This window comes from Rhineura floridana, chromosome 9 (genome assembly GCF_030035675.1).
Source record: "Rhineura floridana isolate rRhiFlo1 chromosome 9, rRhiFlo1.hap2, whole genome shotgun sequence".
Classification (NCBI taxonomy): domain Eukaryota; kingdom Metazoa; phylum Chordata; class Lepidosauria; order Squamata; family Rhineuridae; genus Rhineura; species Rhineura floridana.
In genome coordinates this window covers 96634732-96652492 of record NC_084488.1, presented here as the reverse complement: position 1 = coordinate 96652492, position 17761 = coordinate 96634732, and the positions used below count along the sequence as shown (strand labels likewise).

General features: G+C 39.1%; 1 protein-coding gene across 7 annotated transcripts in view; it reads right to left on the bottom strand.

The window, feature by feature from the left end:
* Positions 1-17761, bottom strand: part of PPP3CA (protein phosphatase 3 catalytic subunit alpha) — a 272066-nt gene that overhangs the window by 125577 nt on the left and 128728 nt on the right. Inside the window, exon 1 of one of the 7 annotated variants that reach the window (XM_061582858.1) lies at positions 17548-17658. The exons of the other annotated variants lie outside the window; for them this stretch is intronic. The gene's annotated coding sequence lies outside the window, so the exon portion shown is untranslated. Of the gene's footprint in view, positions 1-17547; positions 17659-17761 lie in introns of those variants that run through there. 7 annotated transcript variants of the gene reach the window in all.

The window sequence follows — 17761 nt, the reverse complement described above, 5'->3', positions numbered from 1 at the left end:
AAACATTTCCAAGGCTAACACAGAGTGACTGGTATTGTACAGGATGGCTCTTACATAAGCCTACAACACATGTGATGTGGAAAGAAGTTAATCACATCTATTGTAACTTAGATAATCATAGCTAGCCCGAGTAAAAAGGCAAAATATATTGGAAGTACTTCAAGAATCTCACCTTCCAATCTCTATAACCTGGATGGTATTTACTTGAGCAAAATCTAATAGAGTAAGAATCACTCTGGAATATGCATAATACTTTATTCACTCCTATTTTGTGGGAGTGCGTCTGTATTCAAGAGTATATTCAATTGAGTCTTGTGAAGATATCTCAGAGTTCTGCTTCCTTTCTCAAGAGGAGAACAATCCTCCCCCGCTAACACCACCTCCTCTTTCTTGGTGGTGCCAATAATGATAATGCTATTTGTTATTTAATATAATTTTTGTAAATTGTATTGCCTTTATTGTATTTTTATACCTGTGTTTATTTTTCTTTGTAAGCCGCCTTGAGGGCCTTTGACTGAAAGGCGGGGTATAAATAAAATTTAATAATAATAACCACCACCACCACTTTCTGGCCTAGTTCACATGACACAGTAAATCAAACTATGGCTTATCAAGACCATGCAAACGTGCACGCTCCCAAAGAAGAGCTCATAGCTGCTTTGCTCCTCCCTGGTGCTGTCTACTGCTGTGCTGCACTGAGCTAAGCCAATGTTTGGCTTAGCACAGGTGGGGAGAACCTCTGGCCTTCCAGATGTTGCTGAACTGCAACTCCCATCATCCTCAGCAAGCATGGACAATGGCCAGGAATGATGGGCATTGCAGTTCAGCAATATCTGGAGAGGCAAAAAGTTCCCCACACTTGGCTTAGGATGTCATTTCAACCCAGGTTCCTGGTTAAGCTCTCTCTGTTAACCATGAGCTGTAGCCAAGAACAATACTGGACTACAGTTCATGTTTCTAAGGAGAGAGCTTAAACACAAGTCGTGGTTTGAATGATGCACTCAGCACAGAGTGGCTCAAGGAGGAGCAAAGTGACTGACAGCTCCTCTCTGGCAGCCCACACATTTCATGGTCTCAGTAGTCTGACTACCCTGTTGTGCAAACCAGGCCTCTGTGTACACAGGTACGCAGAAAAAAGCCCTAAGATCAGCATTCTCATGAAAATAAAGAGTGCAGGATTGAAGGTGTACATTTGCCTTTCAAGAGATTGCTACTATCACAACCTTTTTCCTTTTAATCTCTTTCTTCCACCCTGTCCAGAACTTCAAGTGCTGCTAGGATCCTGAACATATCTGCTTGTTAATACAATTGTTTCCAGTCATTCTGGGAATATGGTTTTGAAAGGAGGAAAACAGCAACCTACATAGGGGCAATGATTGTAAGAATGCTTTCTGTTACTCTGCCTAAAGAATCTGATATTTCCTTTAATAACCATCATGCAATAGGCTTTTGAATGTACAATTAGTGTGTGTATGGAGAACAGCACCTGTAGGAGAAAAAAAGTCTCCTAGGTAAAAAAAATATCAATAAACCACTGTTTTAAATCCTCTAAGATAAAAGCAGGCAAATTACGTCTGAAGAGAACATAGTATAGAGAGCATACACTTGTCTGATCCTATATTTTATAAGTGAAACCCAGCTAAGTCATACCCAATAAAGTTAATTTCCTTAAGTTCATTATTCAATATGTTATATCCAATCAAGTTCTACTCAAAGTACACCCACTGAAATTAATAAGACCTAAATTAGTCATGCTCATTGGTTTATAAATGGGTCTCCTCTGAGTATGACTTATACTAGATATCACCCATGTTTCTAGCCTTCATGGTTGTGAAGATGTAGAAAATGCACTTATAGAGCAATCCAAATGCTGGGGAGCTGGTGGGATGGGGAGTGGCAGAGGAGGAGCTGGTGGAATGCTCCGTGGGATCCTCCTCCAACTCAGGAGCCACCGGCTCAGCTGAATGCCAGCTCCGTCAGGAGCCATGCACACAAGCCAGCCAGGAAGCACTGGCTCCCACGAATCAGTCTCCTGGGGAGTAAGTGCTCATCGCAGAGGCCCATTACATTTTTTTACTCTGCTGGCCAAAAATGTCTGGGTGGAGTGGGACCTGGAGGAGGGCTCTGAATGCAAGAAGGATCTCACGCAAGTCACCACCACCATGTCCCCAGAACACCCTATTTTCGGGGCCTCCGCTGGCTTCAGCCAGCCCTCCATCTGCCAGCCTGGCAGCCCCCGGTGGACCCCCGGCAGCACCACCAGGCTCCTGGTGGTGCCATGGCTTAGCCGCACCAAAGGACTGCCAGGGATCCACAGCATCCAACTCACCCCAGCCCGGAGGAAAGGTGAGTTGGATTACACCCTTAACTGAAGATTGCAAAGGCTGCAATACCTTTAAGTCAGGGATAAGAGGTCCTAATATATTTGTCAATTTCACATCTCATGATTTTAAAAACTCTTTGTATATTTAAAAAATAAACAATTGTTATTCTTTCTCACTCTAGGTTTTGAATGAATAATTTCAGTATACTGAGGTATTATCAATGAGTATTTGCATTATGTTTTATTTGCATGATATGATCTCAGTTATGTTCATGTCACTGAAATGTTAAGATCCATTTCAGCTTTCCAGCTTACAGTGACCTTCCAGAAGAAGCCTTTGGTGCTAGAAGTTAATCATATCTGCTCTAAGCAATACAACCATTCCAGCAGTTTACTTTATGTAGTAGTTGTATTCCTGAACAAAGGAAAAAATAGAATAAAAAGAATATTGCAGCTGCAGTGTAGAGCTATATTCCAAAGCGCAAGCTGTGAAAATGAAAAAATCAGTTGTTCATTTGTTCACCAAGATGGCAGCTGTCACACTAAGTGCTACATTTTCTTGGATCCTACTTTCATTTAATACATGATAGATGCCACCTTGACTCTTTCAAGGCTCTCTGTGTCAATTTTGTTTGGCCAGCAACCTTTTGCTCAGCTGGATGCCACGATGACCCAGAATATTTACTTTGCAAGTGAACCCTTGATGTTACCACTAAGTAGATTCTAAGTATCTTCACATTCTCCCTTGGCTTTATGATTCTTCAGTAAAAAAAAATATGCACCAGGAGAAACAGAGCTAAATTTAATAACCAGGTTATCATTTTCAACTCTCATAAGCAAGAGAATACATTCAGCACAAGGTATTATTCTGTTTAATAACATTCTGCAGAGGTTTTCTTCCTCTTCTCCAGATTATAAAACTGAGGTTTTGCACATCTTACTTTTTGTACAATGATCTGTTTCCTTCTCAGGATCAAATTCCTGAAAAAGTATTTTTCTGGTGAAGGTTGCTTATGCTACAGAAAACTTGTCATACATCAGACAAAAAGGGAAAATTGTTTCCAAAACATAGCAATGAATGTGATCCCTGTTTATATGGCCCATCTTTTTTATTTTACATAATTAATGACTAAATTTGCTTGTGTTTATACATTTCCATAACAAAATGAAAAAAAACTTAGCAAAATTCATTACATTTTTCACAACTGAACAAAAAACAACCAGCTCAAGTCCATACTATTAATTTTTCTTTAAAGGAAAAGGTAAAAATATAATCAAAACTATTTTTAAAGTTCTTAAACAATAACCAATACTACATAAGGTTGTACAGAATTCCACACCTTTGAGTTCCAATACATTATGAAAATGCTCCATTTATCAGTAAACCTATTATCTATTTATCTGTTTTCTCTGCCTCTGACCAAGTTTGTTAATTTTATTGCATGCACAACATTCCATATCTGTAGTTGTCAATCTGATATCAATAGGATAGTCTTCTTTTTCCAATTAAAACTAATGGATTTCTTTTTGCTGTGGTAAGAAGGTGAATAATCATTTCCAGATTGTCTGACAGATTCATTGATGTTACATAGCAAAGAACAGTCAAGAAGTGCATGGCAAATTAAAACCTGTCATTTCCTCTATGTACCCAAGAACTGACTCCCTTTTTAAAAAAAAAAAAATCTCCAATCTTATCCAATACTCTCCACCCCTTACTGGGCAAAAGGAATAATTCCAAAAACACTGCTTGTCTGTGCAGCATTTTAATACTGATACAGCATATGAACATTTCCCATACATATGCAACTAATATGCAGTAAAATCTTATCTGCTACTTGACAGGACAAATCAGAAAGACAACCAACCTTTCCTGGAGAAAAAAAATGTAATAGAATGTTATTGCAGTCTGCATTAAAAAACTGTATAGGCTGCATTTAGTATGACAATACACACTTTAGATGTACTGTAATAGGAAACCATGGTTTCCCAGTAAATGAACAAGTCAAGGCTAGACTTGGGCTTACATGTTCTCTATTCCTCCTCTTTTGTGTTTATGAGCTCTGAAGTTTTTGCTTTCTTTTTTAAAAAAACAAACCCACAGATCCACATGACATATGAAATCAAGTAACTGTGGTTTATTTAAACTACAATTAATAAGAACAAACCTACTGTGGTTTCAAGTAACGACTATTTCTGAAAGCATAGTTTAAACAAATGACAGTTTCCCAAGTTCAAATATCATGTGGAACTGATCGTTTCAAACATAAGCATATGCTTCTAATTTCCCCATGAGGTACACAACATGTGATCCCAGTGTCTTGGGTCTAGCTTATGCAGTAAGAAGCCATAGTTTCTCAATACATCTGAACTGTATAATACAACCAATATTATATTTTTAAAAAGTAATATTTGAGCAAATCTGGACTTCTTTATAGCCATCAAGAGTTATCTCACAGCTTGTACTGACATCCTCCTGAGCATGTTGACAGCTCATTTGTCTCTTATACTAAATGCATGTCTAGCTTCCATTAATTCTCTGAATCACTTAACACAAACACTGGAATAGCATAGCCAATGTGATACAAGATACCTGTTCTCCTACCCAGCAAGCCAAAAATAAAGGCATAAATCCAAACAAAGCAACTCAGCCAGCTGTTTCCCTTAGCAGCGTAAATTCTTCCTTGTCACATTAAACAGAATTTGTTGACAGAGCAGTGCACATCTATCCAGAAGGCTGCAAGATGAGCTCTGCATGTGCAAAGGAAAGGCTGTGTCCCTCTGTTGTGACATCACCTCATGTGATGCTACACTCTCTGATGCAGGGCAAACTGCTGCTGTCACTTCTATCTGCCACCTATTTCCTATAGGCCGAGCCCAAAAGCTACAATGTTATCATTTTAGTAGAATATTAAGGGGGAGGGGAATAACTGCAACACGCTTTCAGAATTTCATGCTCGCAAAATAACATTTTTAAAAATGACCAAAAAAAGGTTTACAACAGCTCCAGCACTCTACTCCCCAAGAAGCATAAAGCAGGTCAGCATATCTTTAAAATGCCCCAATCAGGGATTTGCTATCAGTTTCCTGCAGACGTTTTCTTTAATATGATAAAGTGAGAGGAAATACAATTCCACCATAGCAGTAAAGTTAACATTACCATCAATGTGGAGGGGTACTATGACTTCCGGGAAGGGTGACTTCGCTTGTGCCTGCTTTTGAGACGGGCTCCCGCCTCAGAAGAAGCTTATTCAGATATAAATCAGTCAGAACTTTTTTTTTTTGACTGATGAAATTTCTCCCGGGCAGGGAGAAACGTAGAGATCAACCTCAAAAGCCTGTTTTTGTTGGGAGGACTGGATTTCATTAATTTATGAGAAAAGGTCCAGCCAGCAATGCCGGACGGACTTCCGAACAAGCTCTATCTGATTAATGCGACACGTTTATCTTTTCTTCAAAGAGAAAACGGACTAACAGGCAAGCACCCTTCTTTCTATTCTTTTTTTTACTTGGTTTAAATTGTTGCAGCAAAAAGAGATTTGTCAAATGAATCAGCTTTAAAGAACTTCTGGGTGAGCTATAACTCTTCTCTGTTATTCACAAAATTAACAGCTTATCTCTGTTTCTATTGCAAAAAGCTGTCCTGGAAGTGCATTCTAAAGATATAAACAGAAGAGGGATTTCTATTCCGAGGAGAAAAAAAATAAAAAATATGAACTTTGGAACATTATATTGTCTGGGACTATTCTCTTTTTGGTCTATTTTATTTTGACGAATCTGCTTCTTCAAGACGCCACTAACTGTTTTGATGCTGGGAACTAAATTTGTTTTGTATTCTTGAACATAGAGAGATAAGGCAGGCTGCTCTGTTTATACTGTGATGTCATCAAGCCTGGAATATTAACCCAATTGTTGCTGAAATAAGAAGTGGTTCTTCTTTATTTTTGTTTTGTTTTGTTTTCGTGGTTTTAAAAATGGCAATCAAGAAAGTGGCTGAGAATCTGGAAGTAATTATGTTTCAGAAAATAATGGATCAGATTGAGATAACGAAACAAACCCTGCGACAGGGCAGTAAGGAGCTGAAAATTGAACTGAGCAAAATGACGCAGGAGCTTAAAGAAATAGGGGATCCTGTGAGAGAGGAGAATGAGATCAGAGACGAGAAAAGAAAAAATAAAGGGAAGATACAAGCCCTGGAGATTGGAACAAATGTGGAATTGGAAAAAGATCTGGAGTTTATGGATATTAGAAATAAAATCTACTGTTTGGAATTTAACGTTATCTCTGAAGAAATTAATGACGATATTAGGGATAAAGTTATCAATGGCTTGGATAATTTTTGGGACTGGAATGACGTGATGGAGCTTGATATAGAGAAAATCTATGGAATTAACTGCAGCCATGTGACAATGGAAAAACTCTCAAGAGATGAGCCAGTGCATTTTGTAAAAAAGAAGAATAGAGATATGACTTTACAACAATATTTCAGCAACTTATTCAGAATCGATGGCAAGAAAATATTTGGGATAGAGGAAATTCCCATCAGACTCTTATTATATGACTATGGCTATGACAGCAAGATTATTATGGAATACTGAAAATGGAAGATTGGACACTGAAATTACTGGACTTAACAGGACTATTGAAGATGGAAGATGGAATTAATATGGATAATGGAATAATGGCTATTGAAATTATTGGACCTAACAGATTTTGATGAGATGGATTAATCGATATGTTTATTTGGACTATGGTTATGACAATAAGATTATTATTATTATTAACGAGATGGATTAATCGACATGTTTATTTGGAGAAAAATTGATAGATATATTTCTTAAAGAATTGAAACCTCTCTTTGACTTTTTGTGGAAAGAATAAAGTAATGTTTATGAGATTTGATGATTAATTAAGATAACTACTGGAGGAAAGTGATTTTATAATATAATTTAAGAGACAGGATTGTTATATATTGTAGACCTATAACTGATCTGCGACAAATGGGAAGTCAACATTTTATTTTTTTGTTTAATCATTTTTGTTTTGTTTTGTTTTTTGTCCTTGAATGTTTTATGATTTTGTCTTGTTTGTTTTATGAAAATTTGAATAAAAATTATTGTAAAAAAAAATGTGGAGGGGTACTATAAAGTACTCCTTTTTTCTTGTTCTATGTTTCTCATAATTGTATAACTTTATTTGTTATTTACATTTTTCTATAGGGCCCGAGTTCCAAACTGTAGTGGGATTGATGAGGGAGAAATTCCCCCCAAATAACATGCAATGCCTCCAGACCACATTTCCAGCAGGGCTGTGAAAGGAACCAGTAGATAACTTAATAAAACAGACAAAAAGAATAAGGATTTTGGAGGGGAAAAGAGGAAGCAGCAAGAGAAACAACTCTGTGTATACAATTTAAAGTAAGCTTCTACTACAGGGGTGGGGAAACTTTCTCAGCCTGAGGGATGCATTCCCTTCTTGACAACCTTCTGAAGGCCACATGACTGTGGTGGGTTGGGCCAGAGGCAAAAGCGGACGGAACAACTAATGTAAATTTTACCTTTGTGCTAACACACACTCGTATACCCTTCTGTATCCTCTGTATAGACAAGCAAGAGGCATTATCAGAGTTCAAGGTAGGGATGTGCTAGAATTCCACCCAATTTGGATTAGGTACTGAATTTTCCATTCATTCACTTATTCTTTATCACTGTGGATCAGATTTTTATGTAGCGATTTTCTGCGGCTACTGTCTCTAAAATATTGATATTAAAATGATAATTTTATCATAGAATCATAGAATAGTAGAGTTGGAAGGGGCCTATAAGGCCATCAAGTCCAACCCCCTGCGCAATGCAGGAATATTTCAGTAATATATCAATATTTCCTTTCATTTATCACTATTTCCTTTGCAAATATCATTATCAGTATCAATGTTTTTTGGAAGGGAGGAAAAAACAGATCAGTAAAAGCAGTGGATAACAGAAAATCTTAAATCAATACCAGCCTGTTAGGTTGACGGAATGTTTTCGAAATGGCACTAGCCAACAGATCCTATCCCTATTCGATCCAGGCAAAAAAAAGACTTGGGGGGTGAAGTAGGCCCAGTGAGGGATGTGGCTCGGGAAGAGTTCAGAGAGACAGATAGAGAGGCCTGGAGGATGACATTTGGCCCCTGGGGCTGAGGCTCTCTACTCCTGTTCTAACACAATGAAGGTAGAAAGAGATGGTGTCCAATGCAATAGTTATCCACTGGTCTCTTAGGCCTGATTCTGACAATACCAGGGGTGGAGAACCTGTGGGCTTCTAGATATCACTGGACTACAGCTCTAATCATTCCTGACCATGCTGGCTGGGGCTGATGAGAGTTGGCGTCCAACAACATCTGGGGGACCACAGGTTTTTCATACCTGGGCTTCACAGTACTGGGGTGGAAACCTGCTGCTGAAACTTCAGTCCCAAACATTTCTTAGCTGTGGGGCTGCTTGCATTGGAAAAATGGTATGTCAGGGCACCAGGCTGCTTTTGTCTCCTCCCTTGTCTTCCCAGACCAGTTTTTATTCCCTCTCATTAGTTTCCTCAATGGCCTGGCTCACACAATACGGTTAGCCAAATTATGGCTTACCAGGACAGCACAAAAGTTCTTGGTTACAGCTTGTGGTTAGTGAGGAGAACCTTTGACCATAAATCCAGTTTGGATGACACACTAAGCCTAGCCTTGGCTTAGCTCAACATAGTGTGGGAGCAAAAAGGGCAGGGAAAGAGCAAAGGGACTACAAGCTTCTCTCCAGGAGCCTGAATGTTCACACAGACCCAGTAAGCCAGAGTTTGGTTTGCCATGTCATGTGAACCTGGCCAGCTTCTTTCCTCTCTCAAAGCTTCAGCTCCCCTTCTCTGAATTCCCTCAATCTCCTTCAAGAACACCTTTCAGTCCCATGCAACCACTCCTAAGGGCCCAAAAAAGGCTTTGTTCCAGGGATCCTGCAGGGGACTGCACTGCACAGAATTACAAAAGTTCTTCATGTCTTACAAAAATACTCAATAGGGCCAACAAAATGCAAGGAAAACACACAGATAGAAAGCAAGGGAAGACTGGAGGTTGGGGGAGACCAAAAGGGAGTTTCATGTTTGTCCAATACAGTTGCCATCTTGATGGTAGTGGTGGTGGGGAGGTGTCTTACAGATGTCTGTTTAAATTCCTCTGTTATTAGGGCTTTATCACAAGGCCATTCTAAAGTTGTCTCTACCAGGTCTCTCGTGTGTGTGTGTGTGTGTGTGTGTGTGTATGTGTATATATATATATATATATATATGAATGAGTGGGAGAGAGAGAGAGAGAGAGAGAGAGAGAGAAAGAGAAGGAACTGGCTGAAGAACTCCCAGAACAGCTGTCTATTATCTTTGCGAAATCATGGAGGACTGGTGAAGTGGCGGATAATGGAGGAGAGCCAATGTTGTCCCTATCTCCAAAAAGGGCAAAAAGGAGGAACTGGGGAACTACAGACCAGTCAGCCTGACATTGATCCCTGGAAAAACTCTGGAGCAGATTATAAAGCAGTCAATCTGTAGGCACCTTGAAAACAATGCAGTGATTACTAGGAACCAACATGGATTTATGTAGAACAAATCCTGCCAAACTAATCTCATCTCTTTTTTTTTATCAGGTAACCTCCCTTGCAGACTCCTGTGGGAATGCTGTGGACATAATATATCTCGACTTCACCAAAGCTTTTGACAAAGTGCCCCATGATATTCTGATTAGCAAGCAAGCTAAATGTGGGCTTGATGGAACAACTATCAGGTGGATCCACAGTCGGCTCCAGAATCGTACGTATTAGACTGTTCAAAAGACTTATATGTATTATGTATATGTGTATGATTTTATATGTGCGTAGAGTTAACTTGTCCTTTTTGTTTGGTTTACCATAGCCCCTGATGAAGGCCTGCAGATAACAGGCTGAAATGCGTTGGGTTTTATCAAAAATTAAAAAGTTCCTATTTTCCAGCATCTTGGTCTTTGACCCCTTTTTTGAATTCTCCTTCTCAAACTGGACAGAAGTAACAAGTGGGGTAAACACAGGGCTCGGTCCTATGTCCGGTGCTCAACATTTTTATTAATGACTTGAATGAGGAGGTACGGAGCATGCTTATCAAATTTGCAGATGATACAAAATTGGGGGGCATAGCTAATACCGTGAAAGACAGAGACAGAATTCAAAGGGACCTTGATAGGCTGGAGCATTGGGCTGAAAACAACAGAATGAAATTCAACAGGGATAAATGCAAAATTCTACACTTAGGAAAAACAAACCAAATGTGCGGTTATAAGATGGGGGATACTTGGCTCAGCAATATGACATGTGAGAAGGATCTTGGAATTGTCATTGATCACAAGGTGAATATGAGCCAACAGCGTCATGTGGCTGCAAAAAAGACAAATGCTATATTAGGCTGCATTAACAGAAGTATAGTTTCCAAATCACGTGAAGTATTAGTTCCCCTCTATTCAGCACTGGTTAGGTCTCATCTTTTTTTTTTTTTTTGTCAATAATTTTTATTCAAATTTTCATAAAACAAACAAAACAAAATCAAAAAACATTCAAAGACAAAAAACAAAACAAAACAAAAGTGATTAAACAGTAAAATAAAATGTTGACTTCCGATTTGTCGCAGATCAGATATAGGTCTACAATATATAACAATCCTATCTCTTAAATTATATTATAAAATCACTTTCCTCCAGTAGTTATCTTAATTAATCATCAAATCTCATAAACATTACTTTATTCTTTCCACAAAAAGTCAAAGAGAGGTTTCAATTCTTTGAGAAATATATCTATCAATTTTTCTCCAAATAAACATGTCGATTAATCCATCTCATTCAAATCTATTAGGTCCAATAATTTCAATAGCCATTCTTCCATTATCAATGTTAATTCCATCTTCCATCTTCAATAATCCTGTTAAGTCCAGTAATTTCAGTAGCCATTCTTCCATTATCAGTATCCCATAATAATCTTGCTGTCATAGCCATAGTCCAAATAAACATATCGATTAATCCATCTCATCAAATCTGTTAGGTCCAATAATTTCAATAGCCATTCTTCCATTATCAATATTAATTCCATCTTCCATCTTCAATAGTCCTGTTAAGTCCAGTAATTTCAGTGTCCATTCTTCCATTATCAGTATCCCATAATAATCTTGCTGTCATAGCCATAGTCATATAATAAGAGTCTGATGGGAATTTCCTTTATCACAAATATTTCCTTGCCATCAATTCTGAATATGTTGCTGAAATATTGTTGTAAAGTCATATCTCTGTTCTTCTTTTTTACAAAATGCACTGGCTCATCTCTTGAGAGTTTTTCCATTGTCACATATCTGTAGTTAATTCCATAGATTTTTTCTATATCAAGCTCCATCACATCATTCCAGTCCAGAAAATTATCCAAGACATTGATAACTTTATCTCTAATATCTTCATTAATTTCTTCAGAGACAACGTTGAATTCCAAACAGTAAACTTTGTTTCTAATATCCATAAACTCCAGATCTTTTTCCAATTCCACATTTGTTCCAATCTCTAGGGCTTGTATCTTCCCTTTAATTTTTCTTTTCTCATCTCTAATCTCATCAATTTCCTCTTTCACAAGATCCCATATTTCTTTAAGCTCCTGCGTCATTTTGCCCAATTCAATTTTCATCTCCTTTCTACCCTGTCTCAGGGTTTGTTTCGTTATCTCAATCTCATCCATTATTTTCTGGAACATAGTTACTTCCAGATTCTCAGCCACTTTCTTGATTGCCATTCTTAAAACCACGGAAACAAAACAAAACAAAACAAAACAAAACACTTCTTATTTCAGCAACAATTGGGTTAATATTCCAGGCTTGATGACATCACAGTGTAGACAGAACAGCCTGCCTTATCTCTTATATGTTCAGGAATACAAAACAAATTTAATTCCCAGCATCAAAACAGTTAGTGGCGTCGTGAACAAGCAGATTCGTCAAAATGAAATAGACCAAAAAAAAAAAAAAATAGTCCCAGACATATAATATTCCAAAGTTCATAAATCAAATTTATTTATTTATTTATTTTCTCCTCGGAATAGAAATCCCTCTTCCGTTTATATCTTTAGAATGCAATTCCAGGACAGCTTTTTGCAATAAAAACAAAGATAAGCTTTTTCAATTTCTTTCCTCCTTAATTTCGTGAATAAAAGAGAAGAGTTATAACTCACCCAGAAATTCTTTATAGCTGATTCATTGACAAATCTCTTTTTGCTGCAACAATTTAAACCAAGTGGAAAAAAAAATAGAAAGAAGGATGCTTGCCTGTTAAAGTCCGTTTTTCTTTGAAGAAAAGATAAACGTGTCGCATTAATCAGTTAGAGCTTGTTTGGAAGTCCGTCCGGCATTGCTGGCTGAACTTTCTCTCATAAATTAACGAAATCCAGTCCTCCCAACAAAAACAGGCTTTTGTGGTTAATCTCTACGTTTCTCCCTGCCCGGGAGAAAATCTTTACCAGTCAAAAAGAACGTTCTGACTGATTTTATAACTGAAAAAGCTTCTTCTGAGACGAGAGCTCGTCTCAAAAAGCAGGCACAAGCGAAGTCATCCTTCCCGGAAGTCACTGGTTAGGTCTCATCTTAAGTACTGCGTCCAGTTCTGGTCTCCATACTTCAAGAAGGATGCAGACAAACTGGAACAGGTTCAGAGGAGGGCAGTAAGGATGATCAGGAGACTGGAAACAAAGCCCTATGAGGAGAGACTGAAAGAACTGGGCATGTTTAGCCTGGAGAAGAGAAGACTGAGGGGAGATATGATAGCACTCTTCAAGTACATGAAAGGTTGCCACACAGAAGAAGGCTGGGATCTTTTCTCGATCATCCCAGAGTGCAGGACACGGAATAATGGGCTCTAGTTGAAGGAAGCCAGATTTCGACTGGACATCAGGAAAAACTTCCTGTTAGAGCCATATGACAATGGAACCAATTACCTAGAGAGGTAGTGGGCTCTCCGACACTGGAGGCATTCAAGAGGCACCTGGACAGCCATCTGTCGGGAATGCTTTGATTTGGATTCCTGCATTGAGCAGGGGGTTGGACTTGATGGCCTTATAGGCCCCTTCCAACTCTACTATTCTATGATTCTATAATTTTGTTTAGTCAAATTGTAAACAAGATAATTACAATTATCTTATATCGTACAAATAGAACAAGCTCTACATGCTCTTGTTTTTACAATTACCCTTCAAGAACATTTAAACACATTTTGGTGAAGCACATAATCAGAGAATATCCTGGCTAGAAATCAGGAGATTCTTGCTTTCCTAGAGCTGATATATTAGTGATTTCCATGGACAGTTTGCCAACTGAAGACTGGTGCAGGTGGCATATTGCCCTGGAGATCACGCACATCTGCTCTGGGATTTTCCCAAGTTCTTCCAGCCAAATGTCCAAGGCTCCAAGTCATTCTCGATCACCGCATGTGGCTAGGACAGTCAGCTGCCACCTTATTGCAGACAGAAAGAGGCAGAGATTAAATAGGCCACAGCTCTGATTCATTCATTTACATAATTTACAACTAGTATGCAGGTAAGTGAGGAAAGAATATTCAATCCATTCCCATGCCCAAGACAACTGGTTTGGATCTTCAGCCACAACTGCACCCTCTTGTCTGACCCTAGCTTAATAGTGAACTGGTCTTATTGGACAACCTGCCCTCTCCTGAAGGATGAGCATGGCGTGGTTTAAGCAGTAGCCACTCACAGGCCTGTGGAGTCAGAAATAATTTTGGGTGGAGTCGGAGTTGGAGTCGGAAGCAATTTTGGGTGGAGTCAGAGTCGGAGTCGGTAGAAATGTACTGACTCCAACTTCAAAATAAAATTAATATTTTAATATTATTAATATTAATTTATTAATATTAATATATTAACATATATTTGCCATTTATGAAGGAGTTGGAGTCGGACAGTAGAAAAATAGAGTCGGAGTCGGACAGTAGAAAAATAGAGGAGTTGGAGTCAAAGGTTTGACATACCGACTCCACAGCCCTGGCCACTCAAGCACTGTTGCCTGAATCCACCTTGGTGTGGCCCCAAATTGATCACAGCATCTCATGCCTACTGACCCTTGACCTTTTGCCCTCCTCAGTTAAAAGAGAGAATACCCCCTCGTTTGTGATTTACCTTTTAAATAGCCTCTCCTTCGTCACTGGTCCAGTGGACAATCAGCGAAACTGAATATAATTTCTTCCCCCCACATGGCACCCTAGAGAAGACAAAAAACATGCCTGGCCACAGTCAACTGGGTAGAGCATGCGGGGCAACCCTACTTCTCGACCCTGAAAAAGTGAACAGCCAAGGATGCTTGTCATCAAGGGAAGGTGAGCGGGAGGTTTATGTGCTAGCTCTCCATCTCCCAACTACTCTGCTGAGGGTGAGAAGAGCTCTTAAAGATCCCACCTCAGCCACTGCAATAATTTCCCTGGGTGCCTGCTAATACCATGGCCAGCTGGGGCTCCATTTCTTCATTGTTGTCAGAACAGCACACACACACACCCCCCAATCTCTGCTAAGGAACAGTGACTAAAATACAGTGTCTTCCTCTTCTCCTCCCGTTTACTTTTGTATATGCCTCATGGTAGCGAAGGCAAAGCCTGTCAGAGATGTGCCAACCTATTGCTCTGAGGGTTGCTGCTCCCCACTCAATTTGGCGCTCTCCTTTCCCTCCCATGGGTTGCCTACCTCCCTGCTCTGAAGGCTTGACTGTAGCCACACCGAGGCCTCCTGCAGCTGCCCCGACAGGTTGCCCAGGCTTTTTCCTGGGCTACTACCCCTCACTGCTGCAACCCATGACAACTGCCAGAACCCCAGTTCAGCTGCTGCCCCACCTAGGCTGCCTACCAGCCTCCTGCCCAGGCTTCTATCACCACCATCACCGTGTAGGCTGTTTGACAGCCTCCCCCTCCTGGCGTTGCTTCCTTCCTTCCCTCCTGCCCTGGCCTTGAGGCCAGTGTGACTGCAGTTTGCAGTGCTAGCCTCCCCCCCCCCGGCCTTGCTTCCTTTCTCCCTCCCATCCCTGGCCTTGAGCCCGGCACTGCAAACTGCTTTATTTAGATAGAGAAACATATCAATTCCTTGTGATCATGCAGACTTAATATTGCAACATAGCGTCATTTTTAGTTGTTTATTTGATCAGATTCAAACACAGTCATGAACACAGAGAGTAAGATCTCTGCAATAACATGCTAATTATTAAAAAATCATAGCACAATAAAGCTAGGTGGTGGGTGTCCTATTTGGATAGCACTAACCACCCAATTATATCAACTTCCTATATCTGGAACACCGGTGCTTATCTAAGGATTGTTGTTTATATCTCTTCCTGTTCATGGAAACAATTTTTACTTCAAACAACTGGCAGAATGGATCACTATCAACTTCCTGTTAGAGCATTTAACCTCAGCTGGCTTGTGCTGAAATGCATAGTGCCACCAACATGCACAAATTGAGAACAAATTAAATTTTGAGGTCACGGTCATGCTAGAACAAGCACCATTCATTTGTTCAGCATTTCAAATGATGGAAAAGAAAGGAAAGCATATAAAAACCAGAGCTTGTGTTTCCTGTATACCATTAGGATTAGGATCTTTCCCCAACTAGCACTTTCAATAAACTTTGTAAAAATGTGTCTTTATTTATGACTGTTATTCCTTTGATAAAACCGCATTTATGCAAAAAACAACAACACCCAGCTCTAGCTGGAACTTCACCTCCCCCCTCCCAGTCATAGGGCCATCTACCACCAACTGCCCTGTGGGAAAGACCCTGATTACTTTTGATATGTCGTTTTTTCTAGTTTTTAAAAATGTAATTTAATGTTACTTCCAAGTCATCTTGGAAGGATTTGTGTCTTGCAATGTGGGATATAATTAATTGTAACAAATAAATATCTACAGGTGCTGACTTTCTTTATGCACAGGTAGGTCCCAATTAAAATGATGAAACCTGTATTTTATTTTAGAAACAAAAACCTATACAAAATTTCATTATATGTATTTTCCAAGGAGCCATTTATGTTAGGCAAAAAATTAATCTCAGATTTATTAATTCTGTATCCTTTCTACCTCATGAGATGAAGGCAATGCAGAGAACCCCCTTTTTCTCATCAGCCCATAATATTTACTAATACCTCTTAAACTGACAATTATTATAAACTAGTAATAAATGACACGATGAATGAATTTCCTATATCATTTTCAGTATGGAAAGGAGCCTTTTAGCTGCTTTTCCATCAGAGTGTACAGAGGAGAAAAATTATGCAAAAGGACTGAATTTAGCAAGTTCTTAGATTTATCTTCAGCCTTCTCACCGAAGACCCTGGACACACAACTACGGTTAACCAATCCAATATCCACCACACAGACTGAAGTCTAGATGTATCAAATGATGCCACCAGATGGCATCTTAAAACCAGCCAACTTCTTATGAAAGGTGGATTTTTCTGAAGTAGGTACAGTTTCTAAAGAAATATCACACACTCTGTTTCTTGTATTTTTGTGGCCTTTTGGCTCCACTGTGCCCCCCCCCCATTTATAACTGTGTGTGTACAAGAACACTTTTTGCATCTGAAGAGGGCTCTAGTCCACAAAACCTTATGCCACAATAAATGCTAGCTTTAAAGATGCCACAAACACTACGTTTGGTCTAACATGGCTATTAAGCTAGGCTAGAGTGATGTACAGCACAAGAACTCACATTTTCTTCATTACAAGAGGAAAACTGTTCTGGACATCTAGAGGATATTGAATTAGTCCCAACTAAAGTCGAGAATGGACATTTAAGTATTTCTTTCCACAGATAAATGTTCAAATATGCATCATGACAATTCACAAAACCAACAACACTCAAAAAGTTTGCTGCAAATTTAAGCTCCAACTTAAAAAGCACCATTCTAGCCAGTTTAAATGGTACAAATGAATTGGTTCAACTATATATTTTTTTCCCCCAAGCTCACTTGAAAAAATAGAAAAAAATAAGGGTGGGGGAGGAAATTCAATCTGACAAGATATTTCAATTAAAATAATGCAAAAACAAACAAGAATACCCATTGAAGCTTGCTACTTTCAGGAATACTGTATTCCTTTTGTTCTTAGCTTGTGATAATAACTATGGGAGACAAAACAAAATTTTAACAAGTGAAAAGGGGATTCCACTCACAGCTTCATCTTACTCCCTCAGACTATTCTTCTTCTTCTTCCTTTGGCTCTGAGTTGTCTTCAATAAATACCAATTGCCATGCAAGCCTAAAGTGACATCTCATCAAAAAATGTTACAGCTTGCATCCTATTTGCAAGTTCCTCAGGGCCAAATTAAATGTTACACCACAGCTGAGTGTAACTTTAGCCCTACAGCTGTTTCGTCCTTGCAATGA